At 40.8% G+C, this 12,285-nt stretch overlaps 1 protein-coding gene across 1 annotated transcript in view; it reads right to left on the reverse strand.

Annotated features, from left to right (window-relative positions):
- Positions 1 to 12,285, reverse strand: part of DCHS2 (dachsous cadherin-related 2) — a 1,158,653-nt gene that overhangs the window by 205,291 nt on the left and 941,077 nt on the right. The window lies entirely within an intron of this gene.

The following is a 12,285-nucleotide window of genomic DNA, read 5'->3' on the forward strand; positions in this document are numbered from 1 at the left end:
TTACATATTATTGCACTTTCCTGCTGTTTGTTGCAAAAAAGAAAAAAATAAATAAACAAAAAAATTATCCTTGTTTCCCATCTTTCCTGACCTAGAGTAGTCCAAATACAGGCTTTGCTGTATTCTGGATTTTTGGAAAGTTCCTGAGTTGCCCATTTCCTTTCTTGGATAAAGGGAGGCTTCTTTGTTCACCAGTGAAAGTGGGGAGCTTGGGGCAGCCTATCTATCCCGGGAGGAGTGTTCCCAGCACAAGAATCTGGTAGTTCCTGTGTTGCCCATTTCCTTTCTTGGATAAAGGGAGGCTTCTTTATTCACCAGTGGCAGTGGGGAGCTTGGAGCAGCCTATCTATCCCTGGAGGAGTGTTCCCAGCACAAGAATCTGGTAGTCTATTGGCCATTTTGGGCCAATTTCTAGCTCTTTCAAGTCCCCCTGTATAAAACCCACTTTGGCGCGGTTTTTGCGCTTGTTACTACACAGCCAAGCTCCTTGTGGTCCTGCAGAGTGGTGCTAGCAGCAGAGAGTCTAAAAGACCGACTGCTAACCTGATAAAAGTGTTTGTTTTCCTGTTACTACCTGGGCGACTGTCCGATCTAGTTAAACTGCAAGTATTTCTGCTTCTTGAGCTGTTTTAAACTGTTTAAAGTTGTTTCTGCACCTGCACTTTTAAAGTTTGTCCTGTTTGTTGCTTTTACCTGTTGAGGCTACACACTCAAGTGCGCTAGCCTGTGTTACATATTTATTGCATTTTCCTGCTGTTTGTTGCAAATAAAAAAAAATTATCCTTGTTTCCCATCTTTCCTGACCAAGAGTAGTCCAAATACAGGCTTTACTGTATTATGGACTTTTGGAAAGTTCCTGTGTTGCCCATTTCCTTTCTTGGATAAAGGGTGGCTTCTTTGTTCACCAGTGGCAGTGGAGAGGTTGGAGCAGCCTATCTGTCCCTGGAGGAGTGTTCCCAGCACAAGAATCTGATAGTGTATTGGCTGTTTTGGGCCAACTTCTCACTCTTTCAAGTCCCCCTGTATAAAACCCGCTTTAGCGTGGCTTTGCGCGATTCTGCGCATAGCGCAGCATCGGGCAGCGCCACTTAATTGGGTTTAAACCATTCTCGGCTCCACAAAGTCTGCTCTTCACCTTTTCCCTTAGAACTGATCTAGTTCTCATACTAAACACCCTATTCCCACTCTAAAGCCTGGCACTTGCTCACTAAAGCAATTATATAAGTCAGCACTAAAAAATTAAAAGCACTACACCCTCACAAACTCCCCTTGAGTACTTTGTTCCCCATTGGCCCTTTTTTTCAATTATAAAGGAATTCCCAATACTATTCTAGCATGTCCAAAGGTCAGTTGTCAATCTCCTCTCCGGTCCAGCTGGTGAATCTGGGAATCTTGAGTCAATGTTACAACTGCCTCATGTACACAGACAACCCTCTCCTCCTCCCAAGAAATTCCAACACATGTGAGAGATGCAACCATATAGCCAAACTGGAGGCTAAGCTCTCTCAACTCAGTACTGGCGTAACCAGTCAGGAGGAGAAGGAAACCACACTCACTACAATTCCAGTCTCACATAGACCTACCATGACAGCAAACCAAACACATAAACACAGAAAAGCATACTCAGAGGCTCTAAATAAAAATCTGCCTAAGCAGCAGCGACCTCCAAAGCAGACACCCAAGCAACTGCTACCCCAAAACAAAACACATGCAACACATAGCTCACAAAGCCAGTGTGCCGAACAGTCACAGCCCTTAAGGCTAAACAACACACCTGATACACTTGTAATAGGTGACTCTATTGTCAGGCACACTGACGTCCTGCTCACCAGGCTGAACAAGGAGAAGGTCACGGTGAGCTGCCTGTCGGGTGCTAGGATCCGCCACATAACACAAGCACTCAGGTCACTCCAAGGTGAGTACAAATATGACTCAGTCATTGTCCATGCTGGTGTGAATGACCTGAGACGTACCTCCCTGGACTACATGAAAAGAAACATAGAGGAGCTCTCTGAGCATGTAGCCCAGGCCGGTATGAACCTGACCTTGAGTAGCATCTTACCCTCACCAAGAATGATGCCACAATATGAAGACAAGATGATCAATTTCAACAATTGGCTTAAGTATTGGTGTCATTCAAAGGGGATCCCATGCCTGTCTGCCTGGGATGACATGCTCGACAAGCCCCAATGCTTCGCTAGGGACGGCTTGCACCTGTCACCCCTGGGCTTTCGGATATTGGCAAAGGCTCTTGCCACCCCCATATTCCCTTTTTTAGGCAAGGCTGAAAAGACAAACCCACCTCCATAGGTATCACAGGGGATAAGAAGCTAAGAGTAATGCTACTCAATGCCAGAAGTCTAAACCTCAAGATGCACGCACTCGAAGCTCTCCTTAGCATGGAGAACATCGATATCTGTGCAGTAACAGAAACCCGGTTCAAGGCTCCTGAGAGCACCCCAGCACTACCAGGTTATACCTCATACCATGTTTTTCGGCCCCAAAACTTGGACCAAACCACAAAAGGAGGGGGAGTATCAATGTTCGTCAAAGATATCCACACCTCCAGGTTGGTGGCACAGCACGAAGCATCAGAGACTATCCATGTGCAACTAACAGTGGGTAAAACTGCCTTCCAGTTTATAGCCTGCTACAGACCACCCTCCCAAACCCAGGAACCCCACTCGGCCTTCCTGAGAACACTGAAAAATACGAAGGTCTCTCCAAACACCATTATACTGGGCGACTTCAACTACCCTAACATAGACTGGGAGCATTACTCTAGCTCCATCACCCTAGCCCAAAGGTTCCTAGAATTTATAAACTCAAATGCTATGGAACAACTTGTTGCTGCTCCCACAAGAGGGGAAAACATACTGGACCTGATCATCACCAACATGGGGACTCTATGCTCCAGACCAGAAGTGTATCCCTCACTGGTAAGATCAGACCATAAACTAATCTCACTAGATATTCACATCCCGACCCCAGCCTCTGCCCAGAAAACCACAGTGAAAAACTTCTCTAAAGCAAATTTCACACCCCTCAAAACCAAGGTGGAATCCTTCAAAGCCCCCGGGCCTGTGGAAAATACAATCCAGACCGCAGAATCCTTTATAAACGCATTCTATGAACACCTTCAAGAATGTATGGATCATGCAATCCCAAATAAAACCAAGACGCAATCCTACAAAGTTAGGCATCCTGTCTGGTGGACCCCAGCCATAAACAAACTATACAATAGAAGGAGGAAGCTAATACATGATAGAGCAAAATCCCAAAAAGGGAAGGCATCTCTGATCAGTATTAGCAAAAAACTACGGGCACTCATAAAATCGTCTAAAGCCAGCTTCGAGAGAAAAATTGCACAGGACACTAAGGATAATCACAAGGCTTTCTTTAGTTATGTTAGGAACCTGGGTGGGAATTCCCAGATATGCTCAGAATTAGTCCAACATGACAAAAAATACACCGAAACCACAGACATTGCCAACATCCTAGCTGACAGGTTCAGTGCAAACTTCTCCCCCCCCTTCCCACCAAAAGGACAAATATCTATCACAGCATTGTGCTGCCCCCCCCTGACATCTCAGATGCTCAGGTAAGAGCCGCCCTCTCCAAAGCAAAAAACACAGCATCAGTGGGACCAGACGGTGTCCCAGGCTGCGTCCTACATGAACTCCAAGAAGAACTAAACCCAAACATAAAACTACTGCTCAATCTCAGCCTTACTACAGGATATGTACCCAAAGAGTGGCGTACAGCAACAGTGGTCCCTCTCCACAAAGGTGGTGCCTCAACGGATCCTGGAAACTATCACCCCATAAGCTTGACTAGCTTGGTCTGCAAAGCTATGGAAAGGATCATCATGGACCTCATAAATAAAGATATTGAGGACCTACAGACACTGGATCCTACCCAGTTCAGTTTTGTTAAGGGCAGATCCTGCCTCTTAAACCTGGTCAATTTCTTTGAAACAGTCACCAAGGTCATTGACAAGGGGAAGGTCATCCACACAGCCTACCTGGACCTTGCAAAAGCCTTCGATACAATACCCCACTCGGGCATTATAGATAAGCTCACCAGCTTATATATAAACCCCTATGTCACTAGATGGGTTGCAAACTGGCTCAAGGACAGAACCCACATGGTTAGAATTGCTGGAGCCATGTCAGACTCCAAACCAGTTACAAGTGGTGTCCCACAAGGCTCAGCCTTGGGACCTCTTTTGTTCGGTATATATTTCTCAGAGGTACAGGCTAAAATGGAAGGACTGTGGCTGACCAAGTTTGCAGATGACTGCAAACTGGGTGCCATAATTGACTCTCCAGCCGACACAAGTATCCTACAAAAGGGCCTCATAGAAACAGACAAATGGTGCCAGAGCCATGGCCTCAAGCTAAACACCAAAAAGTGTATAGTCATCCCCTTTGGCAAAAACAAAGTGCCCACAAATTACCACATAGGTGGTAATCCATTAAGTACAGAAGAAGTAATTAGGGACCTGGGGACACAGGTTGATAGCAATCTCTCATTTGACAACCACGTGGCTAAAGTGGTTAGAAAAACATTTTATATAGCCCACCTAATCATGAAGGAATTCACATCTAGATCAGGGGAGGTCATCGTGCCTCTTTACTCATCCCTCATCAGGCCCATAATTGAGTACAATGCCCCTTTTGGGATGTACCTTACCAGACACCTGCAACAACTGGAAAGACCCCAAAAGTACCTCACCAAGAGGATCAAAGGGCTCAAACAGATGCCATATGCTGCCCGGTTAAACAAACTCCAGCTCTACTCAGTGGCATACCGCCTGCTCAGAGGCGATCTGTGCCTGACGTATAAAGCCATGTCCAACCCGGAATTAATGGACATGCTGCACCTCAGAAAATCCAAATCCTATCAAGCTATGCGCTCGAGAGACTTGAACCTCAACACTGAAATAAATAGGACATGCTGGAGGGAAAGATTCATAACCCAGAGGCTCCCTTCACTCTGGAATAAAATCCCAGTCCAGGTTAGGCAGAGTCCCTCAATGACTCTCTTCAAGAGGAATTTTGATGAGTGGATAGGAGATAGTAGGTTTACCCCAGGTATCCCTTCTGTGTCATTGTTAGACAGAGGCACAGTATACTAACCTTGAAATAGGGCATAGCAAAATTCATTTAAAATGGGTGGCGAAAGCCAAACACACTCTGGCTAGGCTTATAAATGCCCTAGGGCAGATAGCCTAGTATGAACCTATGAACCTATGAACCTAAATATACTTCAAGGCTGGTCAAACAGTACAATGCACTTGAGCTGCTCCATGTTCAAATCACCAAAGGTAAAATCCAATATCACTTCCTTGAAAGTTATAGCTCCCCCCTCTATGACCCAGGAAACCCATACTGTGTATTTAAACTTACTAGAAACACTAACCATCTAACTCAATACCATATTCATGGGTGACTTTAACTACCTCACTATTAACTGGGAAACCTATATGACATCAAATGTACATGCACAGAGATTCCTGGATTTTGTAAACACAAACTCTCTGGACCAGATACTCAATCCACCAACCAGGGGTGTGTTGCACATCCCCTACTGTAATGCCTTCCCTGGTAAGGTCAGATCACACAATGGTCTCCTTAGAAGTAAAAATAAAACCCGGACCCCCAGCTAAACCGGAAATATTCAGGAACTATTCTAAGGCTAACCTACTGCTATTAAGTGAGAACCTGGCAACATTTCAAGCCCCTAAAAATCCTGAGAATACTTCTGCATATGCAGAACTGTTCACAGAACCCCTGGTATAAGCATGTTCATAGCTGCATAGAGACAGCTGTACCCACCAAGAACAAGTACAGAACTAACTCAAAAAACAAGCCACCCTGGTGGAATATCAAAATCAATCAGCTGTATAACAGGAAGAAGAAAATCTTGGCAAAAATTAGGAGGTGCAGCACCCAGTAGGATAAAAGCACTCTCATTAAACTAAACAAATAACTCAGAGGACAAATAAAGTCTACCAAAGCCAAATTTGAGATATTTGTCATCCCAGGCCAAGGACAACCACAAGGCATTCTTTAGCTATGTCTGCAACCTCAAAGGCAATACACAATTGTGTGCAGAGCTCATTTAAATGGAGCCACCTATACTGAGCCAGAAGATATAGCAAACCTCTGGCTGATAGATTCAGCCCCAACTTTACTCCTCTTTACCCCTCAACCTTCCCTCAGGAAATATTATCAAATATAACTCACCCTACTATCACTAAGGAATAGGTCCTTAATGCTCTCTATAAGATCAAGAACACTGCATCAGTATCCCAGGATGCCTTCTAAACAGATTGAAACATGACCTATCGGGGCCTCTGAAATTACTATTTAACTGTAGCCTCACAACAGGCTTCATGCCTCATGAATGGAGAAAGGCAACAGTCATCCCTCTGCACAAAGGTGGACCATCTACAGACCCTGGAAACTACAGACCCATAAGTCTCACTAATCTTATATGTAAAGCCATTGACAGAATTATCATGGAGATGATCAATAGAGATATAGTAAACCTCCAGACACTGGACCCAACCCAGTTTGGTTTTGTCAAGGGAAGATCATGCCTATTCAACTTGGTGGACTTCTTTGAGAAGGTCACCAAAGCAATGGATGATGGCAAAATCATTCACACTGCCTACCTTGACCTGACCCAGGCATTTAACATAATACCCCACTTAGGCATTGTTGACAAACTCAAGAGCTTAGGTGCAAATCCGTATGTCACCTAGTGGATAGCCTACTGTCTCACAGACAGGACCCAGGAAGTTAGAATAGGGGAGTCCATCTCTACAAAGAAGCCAGTCACAAGTGGAGTCCTCAGAGATCATTCCTTGGACTGCTCCTTTTTGGCATTTACTTCTCAGAAGTCAAGGTCAATGTCAGTGGTCTCTGGCTGACTAAATCTGCAGATGATTGCAAATTAGGAGTTGTCATTGAATCTTACACTGACACAAATGTTCTCCAGGAGGGGATGACACAGACAAACAACTGGTGTCGGAGTCATGGACTAAAACTAAATGCCAAGAAATGCATAATAGTATCCTTTGGGAAGTCATCCATCCCTGGTAACTATCATATTGACAACATACCCCTTAGAGTTGATCCAGTAGTCAGGGACGTAGGGACACACATAGTAATCTAGACTTTAATTGTCATGTGTTTACAGTGGTGAGGAAATCATTCTATGTTGCTCAACTTATAAACAAAGGTATGTCATCTAAGTCCAAAGAAGTCATTGTTCCACGGTATTCGGCATTCATCAGACCTATCATTGAGCACAATGCCCCCTTTGGTATGTACCTAACCAGGCATATCCAACAACTAGAACATCCACAGAAGTTCCTCACTAAAAGAATACAGGGCATAACTAATATTTCTTATGCAGACCGCCTCAAGGTCTTATCCCTGTATTCTGTCTCCTACAGGCTTTTGAGGGGAAATCTATGCCTGGCATACAGGGCATTGTCAGACCCCACACTGATGGACCTCCTGCATATCCACAAAACAAACAGTACCAGAATTACCCATTCTAAAAATTTAAACCTTGCCTGTGATATAAATAGGACCAGCTGGACAGATAGATATGTATCCCAGAGACTACCTCATTTATGAAACAGGCTCCCCATCCATGTGAAGCAGAGTTCGCCCCTAATCCAATTCAAGTGCAACTTGAACAGTTGGATGGGAATCTGGAAATTCATCCCTGGTTTGGCACCTATGTCTGTGATGTAAACAGGTAACCTGTAAATGGTTCTTTCTACCAGGCCCATGCTTACACTTATCAAGGGTATCAGAACTTATCAGAGATTTGGGATGCATGGCTAGGCTTAAAAAGGCCCTTATGGTTGTTAGCTTAATAAACACATATGAACCTGTGAACCTATGAACCTATTCAGACTTCTCTTCCCTTACAAAGAAATTGAGGTATGGCTCTCTCAATAAAAAATAAAATATTTAGTTTTACAACTTCTATCTGAAATCAGTCTTTCTGTTAAAAGTGCTTCCCTCAGGAAATTCCCTTAATGTGTGACTCTGTCTTAAAATAACGTTTCACATACATTCATGTCACTGACTTGACATTTGTGAAATATAATTTCAGTAAAATTACATCAGCAAATTTCAGCTTTTACAAGAGGAAAAAACTGAATATCTTGCTAAAGGGGGGAGGGGGATTTTGCGAACCCCATGGAACATGGAGCTCTTGTTTGTTGGAAAACATAGAGGCTTGCACCCAATAAAAATACATTGTCTGTTTGTTTCAGCCAGATTTTTTTAATGTTATCAAGTTTTATCAAGCAGCATTCAGTGAATGTCAGTTCACCAGTGTGATGTGCTTATCTCTGCAGTATACAAAGATGAGTGTCTCCTCTGATGTACAGCTCTATAGACTGTATTTGTGTGTGTGTGTGTGTGTGTGTGTGTGTGTGTGTGTGTGTGTGTGTGTGTGTGTGTGTGCACTTCTTTGTGTATGTAAAGAACCTATGTCAGAGCAACACATAAAAATGTTCCTAATTCAAAAAGCTGCCAAATTCCACCATGATATTCTGTTAATCACTTCATTTTCCAGGTAGAAGTTAAGATGGCAATGTTTTCCATTGGTAAAATAGGGAAGACAGGAGTTTGTTAAAATATATTTAGCAAGAAATATGATAAAACATATTTTTGTCTAAGAAGAGCATACATTGGACTCAAACCCTGATGCTCACAAAGAATCAAACATCATTAATGCATGTAATACATCGCTTGGATCCCCCAAAGACAGTGTCTACTTTAAATCCACAGGAAGAAGTCAGGAATCCACACAAAGCAGAATTTAGCACTTTTGTCTCTTTATCAGAATCTTCATCAAAATAATCAGTACAAGCAATCCCACCCTTAAATACATCTCTCACAGCATTAATAATGATATAATTTCCTGTGGAAAATGCATGCAGAATAAAATCCATGTTAAAATGATACCACTCCTTTCAACAATTCTTATTCATTTAAAACATGGTAACAATGTTTTATACTTGAATGTGTTTGTATAGAAACACACTTATATACTCAAATATATATTTACATATAAAACTCTGCATTTAACCTTAAAATCGAACTGATGGACATAGCCCTATTCAAACCAGGATACTCAGAGGCATTGGCTCTCATTTGCCATCTCACTTCCTTCAGTTCCAAGAAATCATTTAGGGGCCCTCCCGTCTCCCCCATTGTGACTTGATCTATAATAATAAATCTGAAAAAATGTCCATCATGTGTGGCAATGTGTGCAGCTAAAGCATTTTTCATGTCTCTCTTCTTGATGTCATAGTTATGTTGGTATATACGAGTCCTAAGTGCATTAATAGTTTTTCCTATGTAATAACAAGTACATAGGGAGCACACTGCTAAATATACCACACTTTGCTAGTGCATGTATACTTTTCTCTGAGGAAGTATTTCCCATAATTTGGTATCCATACTTCTCTACCTTCCTGAATATTCCTACATTGTAGGCAAAAGCCACATTTCATCATACCCCCCTCCCCAATTATTTATCACACAGTTGTGGGCTTCAATGAGGTTCTTAAGACTGGTGGCTTTCTTATATATTATTTTGGGCATTGTTCCCACTAATTCCAAGTAGCCGTGATTAGCCTCAAATATATTCCAGTTATGTGTTAGTATATTTTTGATATCATAAAACTGGTTGTTGAATATGAAAATAGCTGATTTTCCAAAACTGTTGCTGTTTTCCTGTTTTCTCTCTATTTCTACCAACCCATGATCCTTGCCTAGTAAAGGGGTGAAATGTCCATTTGCTCTCTTCACCCTAACTTCTGTCAAAATGTTACCACAAATGTTATTGGATATTGTCTTTTAACAAGCATACATTTTAATACATCCAACTGTCATAAAAATTAATTTTCTTCTGACACCATTCTAGATATCCGTATCCCCTGTCCTTTAACTAAGGATTTCTTCTGATGTATGGGGTGGCAGCTATTAAAATGCAGAAGAGTGCTGGAATATATTGACTTTCTAAATATGTTGGACATAAATTGCTTTTTTTTTGCATTTTTCTGAATGGTAATATCAAGATAGTTCACACTTTCTTTACTTATATCTTTAGTGAATTCCAAAACTTCAGTACTATTATTAATGAACTCAAAAAAGACAATGATAGAAATATGACTGAACTAGCTGAACAGATAAAAAATGTGGACATTAATATTTGAAAAGATTTATTGTTTGAAACTAAATAAATTGATTATTTTAAAATATTTGAAAAAACTGACAATGTTGTGAATGATATCAAAATAAGAAAGAAATTTAAACTTTTAAGGGATGAAAGGGAATATGAATAGGGTAGAGCCTACCCTCCCCCCCCCCCAATAGTCAGACAAATGTTAATAGGGAAATGCATGTAGAAACCCAGGACATGGGTAATAATGAACAGGAAGATTTTGCAGGGAATGGTTATACACCTGACCCTTTAGAATACCCCCTCTGAAGAGGTCCAAGCGACAGAAGAACCGGAGAAGAGGAGAAGAATTTTACAACTACAACCCATATCATTACAACAACAACAAGAAAATGTGGGGGAGAGGGAACATTTCCTATCAGAAATATTGATTAGTAATTATTTAACTTGTAACATTGTTGAAAATAAAAATAGTGATTTTAAAGTGTATAATTATAGCACTGTGGAGATTAATGAAGAAGTGGCAGATTTGTTTGAAAAAGGACTATCCTTTGTACCAAACAAGAACACTACTGTAGATGAAACCCTAATAGACTTGAAATTATATATAAGAAAGCTTAACTTTGATTTCTACTTTAAAGGCACAACACTTGCACCAGGAAGGGACACTGTATGTAGGAAACCAAGTGTATTTAACCCCCCTACACCCGATAGCACAGACATATGAAAACATTTGTGAAAAAGATATGAGCAATGCACTACAATAAAAGAACAAAAGATGAAAACAGCGACATCACAGAAGCTGAAACTAAGGTACTTAGAGATATTTGCAACAACATTGGCATCAGGGTATCCAAACCTGACAAGGGTGGGGGGTTAGTGATACTAAATCAGAATATGTATGTCAGTAAAATGCTAACCATCTTGTATACAGATACATACAATGAAATTAGTATAAATGAAAAAGCATAGCCTATAGGAAGGTGGATGTCACACTAGAGGAGATGGTATTAAACCATGAAATAACAGAAGAAGAACATGCATATATGGGCATTAAACACCTTAAAATACCAACAATTTTGGGGGGCCCAAAGATACATAAAAATGTTTGGGAACCCCCTCTTAGATCCATAGTAGATGCAAAGGTATCAAAAACTTTACCTATAGCAAAATGTCTAGACAATCAGCTTAAAAATGTCTTAAAAACTGCCCATGGATTCTAAAAGATTCATGGGATTGTTTAAAGAAAATTACTAATGATAAATACAAAGATGACCTCATCTTTGTCACTATCATAAAGGATCTATTTTCTATAATATCCCATGACATAGGCCTAGATTGGTTCTATTCTTACTTGCGTCAATACACCAGTCTTAAACATGAACACACTCTAACAATAAAAACTTTAATGGAACTAGTATTAGACACTAATAATATAACATTTGAAGAACAGCTGTTTAAACAATGCAAAGGTGTAGCAATGGGGGAAGCGTGTGCCCCCATTTTTCCAACATTGCACTTGCCTTTTTGGGAGAGAGAAAAATGTCTTTAAATGTTCCTTTAATGAAATTGGATTTTCTATGGTAGGTTTTTGGATGATATTATTGTTTTGTGGAAAAACAGGGAACATGAACTAAATAGTTTTTTTTTTTGAGTTCATTAATAGTACTGAATTTTTGGAATTCACTAAAGATATAAGTAAAGAAAGTGTGAACTATCGTGATATTACATTCAGAAAAATGCAAACAAAAAGCAATTTATGTCTAACATATTTAGAAAGCCAACATATTTCAACACTCTTCTGCATTTTAATAGCTGCTACCCCATATATCAGAAGAAATCCTTAGTTAAAGGACAGGGGATACGGATATCTAGAATGGTGTCAGAAGAAAATGAATTTTTACGACAGTTGGATGTATTAAAATGTATGCTTGTTAAAAGACAATACCCAGTAACATTTGTGGATAATATTTTGACAGAAATTAAGGTGAAGAGAGCAAATGGACATTTCACCCCTTTACTAGGCAAGGATCATGGGTTGGTAGAAATAGAGAGAGAACA

This window comes from Protopterus annectens, chromosome 2.part1 (assembly GCF_019279795.1).
Source record: "Protopterus annectens isolate FY-2018-M chromosome 2.part1, PAN1.0, whole genome shotgun sequence".
Taxonomy (NCBI): domain Eukaryota; kingdom Metazoa; phylum Chordata; order Ceratodontiformes; family Protopteridae; genus Protopterus; species Protopterus annectens.